Raw genomic sequence first — 20,057 nt, 5'->3', positions numbered from 1 at the left:
TGCGTACGCGGCCTTGCTTCTGAATTCCCATGTGCAGATAGCTGCTGAACAGGAGTGCTACGGACATCCAGAGCACAGCTTGAGCTGATGGTCAGGTACCTGGGCAGGGATTTGGGAAGTTCATTTCCATTTTGGGTTAATTCCCCCAGATTTCTGCAGTTTGGGCTATCAGTTGCAGTCATTACATAAAGAAAAGGGGACATGCCAGAGGTTGCAGTCAAAGAGCTGTTTAAAAGCAGCTGGAGGTTTTGGCTGCTTGTTTGGGGTTCCAGGTTTGAAACAGACCTTGTTTCACTTCTCAGCACTTCCTGAGATCACCCATTTCATATTTGCCAAGCTTCACCTCCATAAAGACCACTGTGATTTGAAAATCCGGCCACGTTCTCAACAGACCTTAAAAAAGGCCCTTTAATTTTCTCACTAAAAGACAAAGCAAATTAGATTTATTAAACCACGTAAGTGATCAAAATAGCAAAACATTTGCAAATATCAAATTCACTTGGGAACAATGGTTTCTTTATGTTTCACTGAGCTTTTGTGCGCTTTTTTCATTCAGAGAACAATTTGTATAATAAACCCTGGAAATTTGTTGCATATGGGTCCTTAATAGCTGATAATTCAAAAAGTGTCTGTCTGACAGTGCTATCAGCGGCACTTGATAGCTCTACAAATGTCTTCTTAAAAACTGTCAAAGTGTCAGAAATTAATTAAATGTTAGCTTATGTGACTCAGAGTGAAGGGGGAAAAATCAATGCTAAATGCAGCGACAATTTCTTCTTTTCTCCTGTTGCCCTTTGATAATGCAAAGCTATCTACAGAAGGCAGAAACATGCATATAATGCAGGATGGGGAAAAAAATAAAGCAGGAACATAGAAAAGTATCTGGAAAGTATAAAAGGAGTTGAATGATTTGGTACGTGCAGCTCCTTGACTGTTCCAGCGCCTGAGCTCTGACTGCGGTTCATTTCCAACTCAATAACTGCACAAAATTACAAAGCCATGGGTCAGATTCATTCTAGAACCCAGAAAAAGAATGGGCATGAAAGGGTGTTTGGTCACCAGGAGGTTTGGTAAAGTCTGGGCTCTGGTTTGGGGAACAGAACAGCTCGAGGCCAGCCCACTTCCCTTCTCCCACTGCCCTTCCCACACCCGATCACGTTCCTGCCTGAGAGGCACAGCGATGTCCCATGTTAGTGCTGTTGTTTCCAGCACATCTTGCACAGCTGTTTCCAAGACCATTTTGTGCAAGGCACAGTCACATCATATTGATGAACACCAAGGTTATTTTCCAGAGCAGAGTAATAAGCTGACCTTGTGCTTCTTGTAACTCAGTGTAATGGCTTTGGTCTGTTTCAGCTTTTAGTCTGGTGGAAAAAAGGGGAAAAGCATAAAACTGGCTTATGGTTGCAAACCCAACTGCACCGCCATCCTTCTCCTGTATTTTCATTTCAGGAGAAAGTCAAGAAGGTCTGGTGTCAGTTCACAAGCAGGAAGGGAGGACCAGTGTCCCTGACCAACTGGGAAATGCCTCTTGGTGCTGCCTGGAATAGGACGGTGCTTCATGGTCCTTCACTGCTGATGGTTTCTCAGCAGAGGACAGAGCAACACCCAGAAAACTGCCCTGAAAGGAGGGGTCTTCAGTGCTTTTATCCAAATAGCTGCATGGAGCTGGGGGATGGGATCGTAAATGTAGGGGAGAGGGAGGACGGGCCTGCGGGCACTTGTGGGAATGGGGTCGGAGCTCTGCACACCGCTGCCAGGGCAGCACAGAGCCAGGTCTGCCTGTGCAGGGCCGTGGGACGCAGGTGTGGGCAGAGCCCTGAAACAGAACAAATTCCATCCTGAATTAACTGCGGCAAAGCCACCTTAATTCCAGCTGGGAGCCCACACGGATTGTTAGCGTGCCTGAGCTAATCCAGCTGCAGATTTACCGAGCGGTCAAGGGCAGGATGGAGAAGCAAGGTCATAGCCCTGTGCCCAATGCCAGCCCTGGTTCCTCCCCACACTTTGCAGCTCCAGTCTGGCCCAAGGCTGTGTGGGAAAGGTGTTCAGAGACAGATTTGCTCCAAAGGCATTTCTGTTTCCCAGAAATCAATGTCTAAGTGATGTTTGTACACTACAGCGCCTTCCTGAATATTGTCATTTTCTTCAGAAGATGTGGAATCGATGGGCCACAGGAAAGCTGTCAAACTGACAGCCTCTCTGTCCTACAGATGTCTCCTGGTGCTGTTTACTGGGCTCCACCGAGAATACAATGCAGGCACCGCAATTAAGGGCTATGGTGTTGTGCTGGAGGAGGGAGGTGGAGGAAGAGGAGGAGGAGGTGCTTTGTTTCCCTGTCCAGGAGCTCTGTGTGAGGGGAAGCAGCTCCTGGAGCAGTTGTGTTGTTCCTTGCATATTAGCCCTGAGCTGCTGTGCGTGGTGAATTGCTGGCCCAGAGAGCAAGGAAGGCAGCAGGCAGGGAGCAGGGAGCTGCAGAGCATGGGGTCCACAGGCACTGAGGAGGAGGCAAGGTCAGGAATTAGGAAAACATTGTGAATTTGGACTTGGCTGAACCTGCTGCTGCTGTTGCTGCTGCTGCTCGTGCTGATGAAAAATCTCTTGAATTACTCATCATAGAATCACTGAGGTTGGAAAAGATCTGTAAGACCACCCAGTCCAACCGTCCACCTCCACCAATGTTGCCCACTGACCGTGTCCCTCAGTGCCACATCTCCACGGTTCTTAAACACCTGCAGGGATGGTGAGTCCACCACCTCTCTGGTGCAGCTGTGCCACTGCCTGACCACTCTTTTGGAGAAGAAATTTTTCCTAATATCCACTCTGAGTCTTCCCTGGTACAATTTGAGGCCATTCCTTCTCACTCTATTGCTGTTACCTGGAAGCAGAGACCAACTCCTAACTCACCACAGCCTCCTGTCAGGGACTTGAAGAGAGCAGTGAGTTTCCCCTGAGCTCCTCTTCTCCACACTGAACAATCCCAGCTCCCTCAGCTGCTCCTCATCACACCCCATTGTGCCCCAGACTCCTCAGCAGATTTGTTGCCCTTCTCTGGATATTCTCTCATTGCATTTCTTAGTGGTTCTCTCTCTCCAGCAATAAGATTATGCAAGCAGCAAGTTTAGTTACTTGTGCACCTCCAGATATAGAGATGAGAGACAAAGATTTGGGTTTTTTGGAACTGAATTTTAACTTCAACGTTGCACAACCTTCACGTCTATAAGATGTAACAGTTCTCCCTATCAACTTCTTGTAAAAGCCTGAGGAAAAGCTTCCTCTGTGCCCTTTCTCTAGGGGACCCCTTTAGAGTGAGGGCCTTTAGGGGTGTTCAAACACTCTGTTATTCAAAGCATGACATTTTCTATGCACAGAGTTTTGCTTCTCAGCAGCACTCAGAGCTCTGCACTAACCCCGTGTCTGAGCTACTGATCCAACAGCAGCTCAGGGAGGAGAATCACAGCAGCCCCAGCTCCTCTCCCTCAGTGATGAGGAACCCCCAGCACTATTCACACCCCAATCAGGTTTCCAAGCTCACAGCATTGGTCCCAGCCAACCCAGCATCCCTTGGAGATGCCAGTCCTGCTCAGAGAAGGCTTAGCAGGTGCCTAGCAGGAAAGACAGGAGGGCTCTTTAGGCTGCAGATCAGTGGTTTTCCTTCCAAACTGCTAGGATGTATAAATAGCTTCCTCCAGCAATAATCTCCTTCTAGAAACCATCCTCATTGCCTTTACCCATGTAATGAAAAGGGTGCTCTGGCTCCTGCCTGGCAGGCTGCTGGTGCAGAGCCATTGGTTCCTATCAGTCCTGGAGAAGACGTGGGTACAAGGCAGGCTGTACCATGTTCAGCATTTGGCAGATGAAGAATTTTGCAAGCTGGAGCTGCTCCAAACAATCACAATTCTGTGATTCTGTGATTCTGATTCAAACACAGCCCACTTGAACAGTGCTCAGCCTGGTGGAAAGGATGGGCAAATAAGGACTGTTTTTCACATTGTTTTTGACTGTGTGTGCTCTCAGTCTTGGACTTCCAGCCAGACCATGGAATCACAGAATGGTTTGGGTTGGAATACATCCTCAAAGGCCGCCTGATGCCGCTCCCTGCAGTGCACAGGGACACCCACAGCTCCAGCAGTGCTCACAGCCCCAACAGCCTGACCTGGGCTGTCTGCAGGGACGGGGCACCACCGCCTCTCTGGGCAACCTGTGCCAGTGCCTCACCGCCCTCAGTGCCAAACCTTCTGCCTCATCTCCACTCTCAATCTCCCCTCTTGTCGTCTGAAGCCATTTCCCCTTCTCTTATCACACAGAACCCACTAAAGAGTCTGTCCCTTTCTTATTTTCAGTGTTTAAGGATGAAGAATTTCTTTCTTAAAATCAAGGATCCTTCTGTTGGGCACACATAAAAGCCAATTGTGGAAATAACCATGTTTTGCACCTCAGGATCTCCTGAAATCTGTAATGGCCACAGTGAATGCTGCATTGGTAGGGTGAGCATCATATGTGTCATCATTCCTGTGTTCTCACATGAAGATGGCTGCTGTCAAAGGCAGGCCTTCTTACTAGGAAGACATTCCTTATTAACTATTGCACTGCAGTAGACCTAACATCCTGTTTTGTACAAAAGACCATTTTCCCTAATTCGTTAATATGTAAACTAATGCTAGATCTCTCTGAGCAGAGCCTCTGACTAATAGAATAGCTCCCCAGCCTTATGATGCTGCTAATCCATCTTTCAGATTTTGTTCTGTATTTGAGATCATCCACCAATGTCTGCAAATAACTTTTTAATCACTGGTAGAGCTAATTATATTATTTCTCAGGAAATGAAGAGGTTGAATCCTTTCCCTCCCATCCCCAGCAGTTGTCTATAAAAGTAGTTGAAATTTGAGCAAAATATTTATACAGGCTGCCCAGAGAGCTGTGGTGCCCCATCCCTGCAGGCACTCGAGGCCAGGTGGGATGGGGCCCTGGGCAGCCTGAGCTGGTGTGGGGCAGCCCTGCCCATGGCCGGGGGTGGCACTGGCTGGGCTTTGAGCTCCCCTCCAACCTGAGCCGTTCCATGAGTCTATGATTCACTTTTTAGTACTGGTTAAAAAGTGGAAACTGTAGAAAGATTTAAAATATGCTTTGGTTTGGTCTGACAAATGTTCCCCCTACGTTTTGATGCTTGGTATTTGAAGAGTATAACTTAATTTGATTGCAGAAATAGATTGTGCTAATTCCTCAGTTGAATATACAATGTTCCCTCCAGTCGGGCTCTCAACATGGATGCAGCACCTAACACAAGGACATCTTAGCACTGAGGCCCTCAGCCATACTTTATTAAAAGTAAATAATAATAATTCACATTGAGGATATCAAATATTTGCCTTCCACTTATTCCATCTAACATTCATTTAGCAGCTGCTCTTTTCACTGCCACTCCTATCACTAAGCTTGTTTGCAAAAATGTTTGCCAAAAGAAGCAAATTCCAAAGGAAAGCAAAGCAGCCCTTTTTCCTCTTCCCTTTCTCACTTCCCCCTCTATGTCCCAGGTTTGGTGGGGTTTGCCCTGAGCTGTGCATGACTTTTATTTTCCACAAAGTCTCTTTTAGTGGATGCTCTGTGCTTCGTGGTGAGTGGGGACCAGAGGTGGCTGCAACCCATGGAGGTGGGGAGGCTCCCTGTATTCCTCTGTAGAGATCAGCCAGCACTGCTCAAATTTCAAATCCTAATGATCTTTAATCATTTAATCCCTGACCCAAATCGGCTCCACTGTTCTGCCTAAATCCTGACTTCCAGCACCAACCTTTGTCAGCTTTGCAAGTGAACTGGAAGTGCAAGGACACATATGTGGTCCGGGATGTATCCTTTCCATCTCCTGCCATAGTGTGGGCACTCAGCGTCGAGCAACTGAGCTCTGCAAAGCAGCAGTCATGGCCACAGTGCTGGGAAGGACTCGGGGAGACCCTGTTGTTCCTGCTCTGCACTGTGGCAAGTGTTTGTCTAAACGTCCCCACCCAGCTTTCCAGATAAGCCCAGCACTTCTTTACTCTTATACCAGCAGCATACATTCAGCTGTACTGCTGCTACATTCTTGTGTCCCCCTCCTAACTCAATAATTTGGCCCATGGGCACAGATTCACTACACAGCAGATCCTTTTAGCTCTTACTTATGACACAGAGGTGTGAGTTCTTGGAACTTCTATTGCTGCCAGGCACAACTTTCTTCCCACTGGAGATTCTGACATTATTACAGATGGATTTGGCCCTTAGCTTGGGTAGCAGGTTGGAGATTCATGATCCTTGAGGTCCCTTCCAACCCTGGCCATTGTGTGATTCTGTGATTCTGTAGCAGAAGAACCATGTGTATTTGGGTCTCAAAGAGATACATAAGAAAGATGTGCAATATGGAGACCGAACCTGTTTGAGAGTGCCAACAAGATGATTTTTCTGAACAAACAAACAAAACCAATCCACCAACCAAACCAAGAGCTTTACAGTAAATCAGCCTGCAGAGAGCCACCAGCACTGCAACCCCTGGCCAGACTTCCCCCTGCTGCCCTTCACACTGCAGAGGTTAGGAGGGAATTTGTAGCCATGCCCCCATGACAGCACTGCAGTGACACTGTGCTGTCACCACTCTCCCCCCCGGGCACCTGAGGACAACTCCCCCTGTTCACACACTGCAGGGAAGCAGTGCAGAAGGAGCTGGGCGTCTCTCCCCCATCCCTTGGTCTGAGCTGACGGGAGATGCAGTGTGACAAGGAGTGTCACACGCGATCAGACAGCACCATGAGACAGCTGTGCTGCCCCACCTGACTCACCCAGCCCCTCACTGCTGTCCCCGTGCTCTCAGCCCCACCGAGCACTGCAGAGGTGGTGAGGGGAAACTGCCTCTGTCCTGCCAATGGATGGGAAAAAGAGAGAAACCATCTCAGAGCCCAGGTGGATGGCATGAGCCGTGGGAGAGCAGCGGCCATGTCCCCATGGTGCAGGGCACGCTTGTTTTCCAGCACACAGATGTTTTGCCAGTGCCTGGTAATCTGGACCTGTTTAGTTACAACTTTCCTATCATTTGCATATCCATTTAATCCAGAAAGTCATTAATGGGGCTCCGGATAGTCATGAATATTTCCATCCTATTTGGGAGGAGCAGGTACTCTTTCCAGTGAAACACTGCAAGGAGTCACTAATGTTTTTAATTATGGAGTGCTTGGTACAAGTAATTGTGGAAGTTAAAGTTGGGCCAAAGCCAGCGCTACCTCCAGTGACAGTTTTATTCATCAGCATTATAAATAAGGGGGCAGAGGTGTCCAAAAGCAAAGTGTGCATGGCCTGAACAAATGTTCCCTGTCTGCTGGAGGTGAAACAAGCAGAGAAGTGCAAGGAAAGCCTCTGCCTGGCACTCACCTTCCTAAAACAAATGCACTGTAACACTGCAAAAAGGAGCATACTCTCTAACACACTCACCCTGCAAAGTTTCCTTCATCCTCCCATCAGAGCTCAGTCTTCTCATCACATTTTGAAGAAATTACTTGCAATGAGGTTCAAAAGAGGTTTTATTTGCTGTTTTCCACTGTATCTGTGTCTTATTTTTCTCTGCAAACTGATGTGTAACAGTACTGAAATAACACCGAGTTCCCTCTCAGCATTAAATGCTGTTCCAGCAAACAGAAACAAGAAGAGAGTAAAGACTCAGGGATGTGTGAATGTGATATCCCTTGCCTATATATGCTGGCCCACCTCCACTGCCTCTCAGTGCTGGTGCCACCTGTGCCCTCCTCGAGGTGTTTTGCGAAGTGCAAGGACCAGACCTACAGTTTTGTTCCTAACTCAGACATGGGGTGGGTTGGACGGGAAAATTCTTATGATTTGACTTCATCACTCAGAAATGAGATTTGTTCTTAGTGATCAATGTGCTCTCACACCGGATGCACTGGGAATGTCTTCAATGTGATGCTATTAGGATGGAGTGCTGAGAGAAACGACCCAAAGCTGAGATATTTCCTATTCAGTCATTGCTTTACTTCAGTGTTTCCTCTGAGTGCCCTTTTCGTTTTCTTATTCCTTTCTCCTGTAAACCGTCTCACATGGAGGCTCTGTGATCTGAGCCCTCCTGAATCAGAAATTCAGCAGTTAACCACACTGCAATGTGAGGACCCAAGGGATTTTTACTTTATTATCATTATTTCTTTTCATCGTTTTCTGTCACTGCTGTAATTTCCTAATTGATTCTTCTTCCACACTAGGGGAAAAAAAAAAAAACCTCCGGATAAATAAAAATAACAGTTGGAAAGGAAATTGCAAAGCAATACACATCATATGTAGGCAAACATCCTCCTACATAACGAATAATTGCACATTGTTATCGCGTGGAGCTCTTTTTATTAGTGAAGCACCTTTCAGAAGAAATACATATGCTTCTATTCTAGAAGGGATATTTGGAGAATATTTTGGCTTTACTGGTGGTGTGGAACAGGAATGGCAAAATTCCTCTTCCAGAAGCACTCACCTCTGTCGTAAGCACTGAACCCAGAACTTTGCAGCTAAAGAAGCTGTGATAGCAAAGACAGATTATTGAGTTTGTAATGAGGAAAAAAGCCAGCACAAAAATTTGTGGGAAAATTAGCTGCATTTTGCAGAACACTGATTCAGTTCAACTGCCCATGGAAATAGCTTTGGCCATTAAGTTTTTGGCAAGTCCAAGCTCTTAATGCTCTGCAGAACCAAAGTCGTGACTGGGGGCAGCAGTTACCCCTGAGCTGTCCTGGGAAATCCCAAAGCCTTCTTTACTGCTGTTTGACAGCAAAGAACAGACTGCTCTGCTCATCTTTTTTGTTTTCCAGAGTGGAACACCAAGAGAAGCCCAAAGGTTGGCTGTACCTTCAGGTGCAGCTGTAAAATAATAACAGCAATGTTTTTGTAGAGTCACAGAATGGTTTGGGTTGGAAGGGAGCTCAAAGCGCCTGGTGCCGCTCCCTGCAGTGCACAGGGACACCCACAGCTCCAGCAGTGCTCACAGCCCCAACAGCCTGACCTGGGCTGTCTGCAGGGACGGGGCACCACCGCCTCTCTGGGCAACCTGTGCCAGTGCCTCACCGCCCTCAGTGCCAAACCTTCTGCCTCATCTCCACTCTCAATCTCCCCTCTTGTCGTCTGAAGCCATTTCCACTTGTTCTAGCACAACAGATCCATCTGAAGACTCTATCCCTTTCCTTCTTTCAGCTTATGTACACTGGAGGAGGTCTGGAATCCTGACGTATGGATCACAACTAAAGTGACATACATGTTGTAAAGCCAAAGACAAACCAACAGTAACGACATGCAGAAATCCTGGCTAGCACACAGATTTGGATGTTGAGTTGGATTCTCCTGTTAGTCAGATAATTAAAAATCTCTGATTATTAGCATCAGATTGCCATTAAGAAAGTGAAAATAAGGAGCTTACGCATTCACTCAATCACAGCATGCTGAAGTATTCCTGTACAGTCACAGACATTTTTATAGCATCCATAACCTCACAAAGATTATAAATGATTCACGCAATGGGACGAGGGCCGTTCTTAGTGTTCAGTCATATTGATGGCTTTTTAAAAATATATATGTTATTAATGATTTTTGAATTAATAACCTTTATAACTGTGGCTAATCTAGCATGGACAACTAAACTGGGACTCCTCCATCTGTGTGTAGGACGGTGAGCTGCTTGGGGGCAACCTGTTCTCTATGCTGCTGGGAGATGCAGGATTTCCAAGCAGGTAGACAAGGCTCTGCCTGGACTGGCTTGTCTGGGCTGGTCACCAGAGAAAAGAGAACAAGGTTAGAACTCCAACCTCAGGATCCTGCAGTCCTGCAGATAATCACACTTCTCCAGACTGTGCTCAGAAATACGTGAAAGCTTGAAATATGCAGATAAGGAGGTTACAGGAGGTCAGGAGAGTGCCTGTGCCAAGCAGAATCTTAATTTGTTAAAACTCCAAACTGCATGAGAAATCTAAATAGTGCTTGGGGCCAGTGCTCAGATCAGACAAGTAATTTGCAAGGTGTAATGTATTGGGTAATGCATTTAACTGTTCTGATGTCTTTCCTCAATTCTAGTGTTCAGGAGAATGTGATTCAGAAACCTGAGATGCTGGTGAAGGGTTCATTTCTCTACAAAGCTGCAGATTGCGCAGTGCGTTCTCAATAGTGTTGATTTTGCTGATGCATCCACAGCGCTAGCGGTTGGCAACCTGAAAAGTGAGTAAAATCAGATACTTGTATTTATCAACTAATAAGTGTGTTTTCAGCTCTCAGACAGAAACAGCTGAGGCTACAGATTCTGAAATTTGGGATAAATAATGGAACACGCACAGAAAGGAAGATAAAAATCAAACTGAATGGTAAGTGCAAGGGCTGCACAGCCACCGTGGATTTCACTTAGTTCAGCAGGGCTGGATTGCACTCTGATTAGCCTTTCCCAGACAGCCGTACACAGGTTTGGTGTGTTTATTCAGCTCCATTAGAAATGTGAAGTGTGGACGTCACTCTGATCATCCAGGCCTTCTGACAGGGCTCGCCACTGTGTTCTATTATTGACTGCTTTTATTGCTCCTTCCAGTCTATCCCTCTTTCTCCAGTGCTACAGAACACATAAGGCTACATTTACATTTTCTGAATGGACTAATCATGGCTCTCTGCTTTGATAAAGATTGTGCAGCCTCCCACATAACCACATGGAAACCAACAGGGAAGAGTAAACCAGAAATAAACCCGTTCCAGGGGGCTGAGAGAAAAATACCCACCAAGATAATTGGGAGGGATGTACAGCAAAGAAGCAGTTGAACACAGAGTCACATCTTTTAAAAAATTATAATGCTAAAAATATCCAGATGAAGGACAGCAAGAGAAAACATGATTGAAGCGGAACAATTGGTAGGGGAGTTAATACTTATTAGCAACCGTTTTAGATTGAATATAGGTTGGTTTTGTAACAGCACAAGGAATGATGCATCTGACAGGACTTAAACAATTGCCTCCCCCTTCCCAAAGAATCTAGTTAGCAACACTGCTGCAAATTAATCGATCTCAGTTGTGTGCTTCTGAATAGTTAGCCAAAGCAAATCTACCTACTGCACATTTGTCTCCATAAAATTCCGTAAAAAAATTTGTTTGTCTCCAAACAAATCCTGGCAAACCTTCTACCCCTGAGTTCCAAACCTCATTATGGTTCAAGATGTAGCCCACCGTATTTTTTCCTGTAGCCTTATAAGAATAACCTTGAGGAGTTGGACAGATTTCCTTTAGTCCATCGCTGCTCCTCCAGCAGAAGCTGAAACGTATTGCCTGGGAAGGAGCATGAGAACGGGGCAGTGTGTGTGATATTTCTGCAAGCTGCCACTCATCAAACAAGAGTTTGTATCTCAGGCTTTCACTGAGTAAGTTTCCTTCCTGTACATTTATTGCCCCTGGGAGAATTTATTTCTTTTGCACTTGAAACTGCCTAACCCAGATTAGCAGTAATCTCCCCTTAAATCTGGGTTAGCAGTGTTTAGGAACATTTCGCACCCAGACATCCTGTGCCAAGAAGCTTTACAGCTAAATTACCTTTGTGTGAACATGCTTCCCATCCTATATCTCTCAGCCTTGAAACGTTGGCTATGTCCATGTCAGAAAGCTCCTTTCCAGATTCCCTGATAGTTCACAGGAAATTTCTGCACGCCGGGTGAAATTGCAAAAGAGTTGCTATGAGATGATTGTGAGGTTCACGGGCCAAATCCTTCTTATTCGTATCTGAAGAACTGCAGACACTTGTGCACTTGAAGATAAGTATTCTTTTCAAAGTTGCTTGCATTAGAGAATTCATACGTGGTGTTTGTCAAAAATATGGTGACTTACATAAAGAAGTGTGTGAGAAAAAGGGCAAGCCTGGCAAAAGCGGGTTAAAGTCAAGCAAGTAAATGCTTTTTGTAAAAACACAGTAGGACCTAGACCTTCATTCCACCACTTCTGCACACAGTGGAAATAGCAATGTCCAAATGTTTCCAAGTAATATGAAACCCTACTTTCTTCTGGGGGAAGCTTGATTTATTTTCCTATCCAAATACTCCCTGCACTTTCACAGGTAGATAATTCCATACAACACACTGGATACCCACAGCTAAGGCAGTTCGCATCGGTCCTCAGGGTCCTTATGGCCATGGGCAGTTTGGTTGTTACATAGAGTGGATTCAGCTGCCCCATAGGACTGAAGTGATCCATCCAAAATGTAAAATTCTCTCATAACTATTTTTTTAATCCAGCAATGAACACAGGAGCATCCAGGGTAATTACTCCTCCTGAAAGGTTTTGCTGTGTCCTTTTGAGAGGCATCAAAATATCAGCACTATAAGCTCTTAAAAGGCAAATTTGAAGTTTAAGCAAGCACGGCAGGGGGAGTGTGGGGGGGAGGCGGAGTGTTTTTTGTGTGCGTGTTTTAATGCTAAGGTGGAATTTTAGAAGAAGGATGCACAGGAAATCATACCAATCATTTATGGTTGGACTGGATGATCTTGTAGGTCTTTTCCAATGTTGGTGATTCTGTGATTCTGTTTTTCTGTGATGCTGTATGTGCTAAGCCTTTCTGCTCAGTGGTGTCACGGGTCCTCGCTGTCAGTGCCATTGCTCAGCACTTTCAACTTGATTACAAAATGCTGTTGTTCTCTTCCAGTTGCATTTAACAGCAAGTTTGTAACTTGTGCTGTCCGCTGACCAGTGCCTGGAGCCTTTGCTAAGGGTAGCAGCAGCCTGAGTGTGCAATCCCAAGAGCATATGGGGAGGAATACACTGAACCTGCAATGAAGTGCCATTAAGGGAAGTGCTGAGTATTTCTCCCAGGCAGGTGCCTTACACTTCAGCAAAGCTGGGAAGGATTGAAGAGCAATCTTTGTGCTTGCTTCCTTGCATGCATGCAGTGCATGCAGAGAGAATGGATGCCAAGCTGTGATTCCTTCGTGAGAGCTGCGCGTGTATCCACACCGCCGCCGCTCCGCGCATTCACACGGTGTAACCTCTCAGCACAGAGGGTGCATGGTGACATGGGGCTGCTCAGGGGACAGCTGTGTGGGTGGGAATGCAGGACAACATGTGACCTCTGACCTAACTGACATCACAACCGAGCCTTTCACCAATGTGAAAGTGGCGCAGAAGGAAAAGGAAAAGGAAAAAGGAGGTTCTTTGCTGCTTGATACAGACCACGTTTGCTACCAGTCAACCTGTACCATCAGCCCAGCCTCACCTGGCTTCAAGTTCATGTGCCTCTCTCTGAAGTCTGAAACTTGCAATCTTGCTTTATGATGCCGTGACACCTCACATAAGGCAAAGCACTTAATTTATATCAGATAATTGCAGCTCTGTAGTTACCTCTAGAAACATTAAGGCAAAATGTAGGATCCAAACTCACACCTATGTAATCCTGCCAATGCACAGTTGTTTCTCCCAATGCTATTATTTCAGATATACAGAAGATCTGAACTCGGCCTTTCTCTTTCTCTCTCCATCAGATTTGCCTGGCATACATGCCCTGCCTATGTAAGCAGAAGATAACCACACAGATCAATAGAAAGTGCTTTTACAACTCTGCTCTAAAGAATGAGACATAAGGAATAGATTCTGAAGTAGCAGAATTTCTGGTGAGTGAAAACAACAAATGGAGAAAAAGTACACAAAAATTACAGATGGTGCTATTTCCACTTCTTTGGTAGGGTTCTTCACACAGCTTTGATGGAGTTAGCAGTATTGCCAATAGACTTCTCCTAGATTGCTGCAAGCAAGTGACTTTTACATAATTTCAAAAACATAACCACAGGATTCTGTGGTTCTATGATATACTTATGAATTACTAAGACCATTCTGTGGTTAAAGGAACAACTGAATGAGACACTGTACATGTACGAAATATAACACATGCTATTTTGCAGTGAACTGTGTGTGCAATCTATTTGAACATTTATATCATAATTTTCGGGTTGGTTACTTATAAAACAACGATGCTTTTTTCCCCATCTTTTTTACTTTAAATCCTACTTGTTGAACAGTGATTCATGCTCCACATGCTGTTAACTCTACGGCTTCATGCTTTGCATGGGTAAGTCAGGCTGAGAGGGACTTGACAGTTAATGTGAGGATGTGTGATCTGTGTAGAAACCACCTACAGTCAACAGCTTTGAACAAAAATACTTCAGTGCTGAACTGGACCCAACACAACCCTCTCGTCTGCTTCCCTGCCCTGACTCCTTGGTTTCTTCTGGTTTCAAAAAGCCAGATGAAACTTACAGCTGAAAGACAACTGGGAAATATTAAAGTAGAAACAGGAATAATTCAGAGTTCCTTCACGTCACAAAGGTTATTATAAACCTTGCAGGATTTTTGAAAGCTTGCCTTACAGGGCTTGTTCTGGAAAGGGTGATAGAAACCAATCTGGTGTCCTTCACTGGGAAGAATATCTCAGCATCACAGCTGGTACTGAGAAGTGAGTTGCGAGGTGTGTGAACTTTGCATTGCGTTGCATTGCTTTATGTAAAATAATAATAATAATAATAAATTAAAAATCAATGTAATGAGAGAAAAAACAGTGTTTTACCTAAAGCAATTTGATTGAACAATCTCTTTCTTTGGGGAAGTGGAATATACCTACATTATACTCTATCTACACATCCTCCTCCCACAGTTTTCCCTGACACTTTATTTCCATTCTGTGTATGTGAAAGCAACGCTGAGTATTAAACTTCTAAACCCAAGCCTAGTTTCTTAGCATCTCTGCACGTATCTTTAGCATTTAAAAACAACTTCTTATTGGTTTGCAGTGTTTTAGAAGAAAAAAAAAATCAAGATAGTCTGTGTTTCAGATCTTGCTTTCACCTACTCTATTTCAAGAGAGATCTGATAGTACAATGACAAATATTTTGTCTTTCCATTGTCTTTATTTACACTGCTAGGCAGTGGTGAATACACCATCTACTTATCTCTCTCTTCCATTACTGCGATATTCACAGCATTTGTATTTCTTGCAGAAAAGCATCGAGATTTGTCTCTTACCTTCAAGCCATATGAATTTCTCGAGCAGAGGCAGCAGTACTTTGTGCCAAATATATCCAAAACACCACAACTCTCCACCGTGGCTTTTCCTGAGCTCTCCCGGGTTTCCAAACAGACTTTTCAGTATTCAGATGCACTTTTCCTGACCGTGCGCATGCAGAGGAGCAAAAAACAAGCTGGGTCTCGTGCAAATGAACCTTGCTGTGGTTAACCCCAAGCCAAGCTAGGAACTGCTGGAACTTCAGGAGCTCGGGGAGCGCTTTGGCTTCCCGGGAAGACGCGATCTGGGAGCAAAGCCTGCAGAAATTCTCTGTCCATTTCCTTCAGCACATCGCTGGGTGTAGAAGCGGCAGCTCCATCCCCGTTCCAAGAGCCCGCATTGGGCTCGCCGGCAGCCAGAGCCGCCCCTTCCTCCCACGCCGAGATGCACACAACCTGTTTCCACTCCAGCTGCCGGGGCTGGCCGCGAGATCCGTCCCCTTCCCTCCGCGTCCTGCCTGCCGGGGGCAAACTTACCCCTCGAAGCCCACCGGGAGGCGGCTGGGGCAGGCGAGCGGCTCTACCGCCCAGGGCTGCGGAGCGAGCGGCGGATTCAGCACCGGCAGCCGGACAGCGGCACCGGGCGGGGCGGGGCGGGGCGGGGTTCGGCCGGAGGGAACCGAGGAGCCCCGAGGAGCCCCGAAGGCTCCGAGGTTTCTCTGCTTCCCCTGCGCCCGCCCGGCTCTTTGCACAGCTGTCGGGTTTCACGTGGAAGGCAGGCAAAATGCGGAGTGACCCCCGATACGGGTAGGGAAGGGAAGGAGGCTGGATTTTGTGGGTAGGGGAGCTGCCTCTAAGTGTTATTTCTGCTGTACTTTCTTTGTAAAGAAGCAGATCGATGACAAGGAGAGAGATCGCTGTTCTGCATTCTTCCCCGTAAGAAAAGTCCCAGCACGGTCCTGTGTTTGAGAACCAGACAGGCTGAAATTCTCAGCAGTGCTCCTGCTTTGAACACTGTAATGGTGAATAGATCTCTCTGCAATTGAAACACTGCCAGAAACCATTTCCTGAAAGGATGATGAAAGTAAAGCTGCTGTTGCAATATTTTAACATCTTCTTGTATATGAATATCTAACTTTTAAAGTATTAGAAGTCCCTACATTTCAAGCATTTCATAAGAAAGCTTTTCTTTTGACAGAAATGGCTTAATTTTCATTTCTGAATGTGTTTTGCATAACACAGTAATTGCATATTACTAAATAACACTGGGCAGAGAAAGGTGAATGAAATATTTTTGGTTAGGCTTAAAAAAGGTTTGATTTCTGGCAAAAGACAGATCTCAAACAGGGCTTCCAACCTCTTCCCTAAACATTTTACAGCAGAGCTACTGACCCCTTTAGGATATGGCATACATCACTGCTTTGAAACTGACATACACTCGTCTTTCTGATTCATCTCAGTCAAACCAGATCAGTTTGACTTTCCAAGCATTACTGAAATGCTGTCCTTTTTGTCCAAGTGATGCCCTGCTGTGAGTTCTGCGGTGCTCAAGAGGACGGATGAACACCAGAGCTGACACCTTTAGCACAAAACCCAGCAATGGTCAGAAGAAGAGCTTTTGTATTGCAGTAAACTGGAAGTTTTCATCTGAAAACTCAGTCCCAGATCAGGAAAAAGCAGCTGTTGGAAACTATGAGGGGTGTTAACTGGGCTGTGTGTCTCTCCTTGCAAACTTTTAAGTGAGATTCTATCAAGAATTTCAATAAATGCCTTCAAGCTAGATGAATCATTGGAGAGAATAAAACACAATAACAACAAAAACTGATGCATTAAAAAAAAAGAACATCCCTGTACCCGAAGCCAAAATAAAATGAAACTTCAAAACCACGACTATAACCTCTAATAGAGTTTTGTCCACAAGCAAAATCTCTCTTACAGAGAGAGTTTGGTTTTTTGGTGCATCCCTGGTTGTGATTGCTTGCTGAGGAGGCCCTGCGTGCTGCTCTTTGGTTAAAGGTTGTTCAACAGCAGCTCTCTGCAAGCAGGCAATTCCAACCTGGTGGTACTGGTTAATTTGGAGCGCACAATTCTCTCCCAGAACATATCTCCTCTTTGATTTTAGGAGTATAATTGGAGTACATTTCCGGAAGCAAATACCATGAGCGTTTTGCAGTATTTCTTCTACATGTGTTCTCTCTTTTTGCTTCTCCAACAGAAAACGTGGTCGTCTGATCAGCACTGGAAGCATATGAGGATAAGACACATCCCGCACTGCACCACGGCACTGAAGAAGTAAAATGGCAGTGATGTATCAGTCATCAAGATCATCAGGGCGAGATAGCGTATTATTTTACTGTTCTATTACGTGCTGCTGGTGTGGAAATCTCTGAAGAGAAAAACCTTTGACTGACAGCTTTATTTTTCCAATGCAAGGAGAAGCTGGCAGCAAGCACAGAAGGTGAGGTGTTTCTGACCCCACCAAGTATAAGAAAGAGGTTTCTTAGGGTCCAGACCAGGACGTTATCGCCTTTTAAATGGTGCAGAGATTTCTCCTGAAGTGTCATGTAAAAACTAAGGGCAGTGCAGAAATCCCTTGGTCACAGTGCAGGGCTTGTTGGCTCACAGGGGTGTTCAGCATCTCACAAAACACGGGTTCTGCAAGTTCCTGAAATGCCATTCTTCCAAAGGCCTTTGCTGTGCAGGCCAGGGGGAAAGCTAGAGAAATACAAGTACAAGCTCAGCAACTCCTGTCCTGATGACTCTTACAGTGTCCTGTAGCCTATTCTACCCTCCAGGTTTAGCAAGTGAGATCCCAGACAAGGTCTGAAATGCCGGGTTGGTTGGTTGGTTCGTTTAACCAGAAGATGCTCTCCTTCAAGGTAGACCTATGTCAGATTTCTGAACAGAAGACCAAAATCCCAGGAGGGCAGGTTAGTCCTACACGCATTCTGCTCTGCATTTGTTTACTCCATTTACCAAAACTATTAGCATTACCAGACTCGTTCTTGTATCTCACTTTGGCAGTACAGGAACTCCTTGCCAAAGACCTGTTGCATTCTCAGTGCATTTGAGCCATCATCCAGTCTGTGACACTGGAAGTGACTGACTTGGTTTATTTCAAGTTAAAGTAATCAGCTTTTTTTCTGCCCAAAATACCTTCAGAAGCCAAGATGGATTCTGATATCTCTCTGGATGGGAAATGTAGATCTCTCATCTTCTCACATCTTTTGCAAAGGAGGCCTAGAAGAATGCTGGTTTCTCCCGTGAATAAAGAGTAAACATTGAGTTCAAAATACTTCCAAAAGTAATGTATGAGAAATAATATATATATTATTATATTATTAATATTATTACTAATATTAGAGAGAATGCTGGGAAAAGGGAGCTCTGCCCTGCCTTCTGCTGCTTCACCTCAAATCATTTAGTATTCCTACAGCTGCTTTTTCCTCCAAAGAGGTCCATTCTATTCCCACAGGGTTCTCGACTGGGGAGATGCTATTAGTGCACATCCAAATAAAACAACGTTTGCTGTAGCTGTTCTAAAACATTTGTTTTCGTTCTCTAGGGAGAAAATCCAGGTTTGAAGCAGGCTGTCAATAATAATTGGTAACCAAAGGAGGGGTTGAAATATGCATACTGATGCTCTTGGGGCTGTGGAGCACACACTTCTCCTTCAGAGTGACTGTTTGGGAACTAAAAGGGGACTTAATTTGCTTCTGGATAATAAGAAAAACACACTGCTGAAAATGGACAAGATTTCATGGTGTTACCCTTGTTCTTCACCCACTGGTGTGGTGGATATTCATCTCACTGCAAGCAATATTTTTCATGATAGGTGAGGACAACTCAGAGTTTAGAAGCGCCAATATAGCTGTGATTTATGAATTCTGAATAATTTTGAGAAAATGCAGTACCTAAATGTTTTGGTGCAGAGGGAGTTGGTCGAGTGCTGTCAGACAACCAATGTCACACATCCTTCACATGGGGAAATAAGAGAGTTGTTAAACTGTGATGGCCCGCATTCAGCTGGACACACTCGCAGAGCACAGTCTAAATGTTCCAAATTTTGAATGCTAACCAGATTATCTTACAAGAGAGAAACTCTCCCTGTTCAATCCATCTCCTTGTCTGTTGCCTTTGCTATGCTAACAAAGGCCCTTGGGAACTTTGAGTGTTCGCAATCAGTTTGGAAAAATTCACCTGGATTGCAAGATTTTTTTTTCACCTCCTTGTTATTTTTCCAAAGCTCAGCAGCCAGTGAAGATATGTAATTAAAGTAAATTGTGATTGCTCAATGATGCACCTGTCTCCCCCCTCCCTACTGACATGGCTTCAGGGTGCCTTTGGCTCACAGCTACTTCCCATAGGCATGAGTGGGCACACTTCATCAAGGGAGGTGGCAAGCCTGGTCCTCCACCACCTTCATAGAGCATAACCATCCAGCCTCTGTGTTTTCTGTACCTCATAGGGGGTGGAGGTAGTAAAGCTGTGGGTCTTTATGGTTTTGTAAGATAAGCAGTAGCATGCTATGGCAGTATCAGGAACTAGAGAGCTCAGCTTTCTCAAGGGTTTTAGTGTCTGCCCAGCATGGTTGTTCTGTGGTTGAGCAGCTAACTTGGGGATCAGTCAGTGGGGATTTCCTTAGCTGTACTGCAAACGTTAGTAAAATGGGAATAAAGGATCTTTCACCTGTTGTTGCCTTAATCATGAGCTTTTCTGGGCACAGGTTATCTGTACGTGATGGTATACTGTTCTTGACTGTGGTTCCTAGATGTTGTGTTACAAAAAGCGCTATCACTGTATTTCAGCAGAAAACAGTTTAAATTTGTGTTATTATTAAAATTGAATTGAAAGTAGTTTTCCTATCACCTAGAGATAAGATCTACACACTAAGAGAAGTATGGTTTAGAAGCTTGCTTATCAAAATGTCTGATTTACCCTTATTATGGTCTGGTTGTGGTGGTTACTCAGTGCACTGCAGTAAATCATAGAATAGCTTAAATTGGAGGAGGCCTTGAAGATGATTTAGCTCCAACTCTGTG

General features: G+C 45.1%; 2 long non-coding RNA genes across 2 annotated transcripts in view; both read left to right on the top strand.

Moving 5' to 3' along the window:
• The window catches only part of LOC146542772 (uncharacterized), a 34,520-nt gene extending 19,380 nt beyond the window's left edge, over positions 1-15,140 (top strand). The window contains exons 2-3 of the long non-coding RNA XR_014879771.1: positions 13,503-13,631; positions 15,012-15,140. This is a non-coding gene — a long non-coding RNA (uncharacterized LOC146542772). The remainder of the gene's footprint in view (positions 1-13,502; positions 13,632-15,011) is intronic.
• A 554-nt stretch (positions 15,141-15,694) lies between these two features.
• On the top strand, positions 15,695-19,800 carry LOC146542771 (uncharacterized). Its single transcript, XR_014879686.1, has 3 exons — positions 15,695-15,822; positions 17,231-17,945; positions 18,581-19,800. It is a non-coding gene; the product is annotated as an uncharacterized LOC146542771 (long non-coding RNA).
• Positions 19,801-20,057: the final 257 nt, after the last annotated feature.

Source organism: Meleagris gallopavo, chromosome 26 (genome assembly GCF_905368555.1).
Source record: "Meleagris gallopavo chromosome 26, MGAL_WU_HG_1.1, whole genome shotgun sequence".
Classification (NCBI taxonomy): domain Eukaryota; kingdom Metazoa; phylum Chordata; class Aves; order Galliformes; family Phasianidae; genus Meleagris; species Meleagris gallopavo.
The sequence above is the reverse complement of the archived record's forward strand: the minus strand, read 5'-3'. Positions and strand labels throughout refer to the sequence as shown.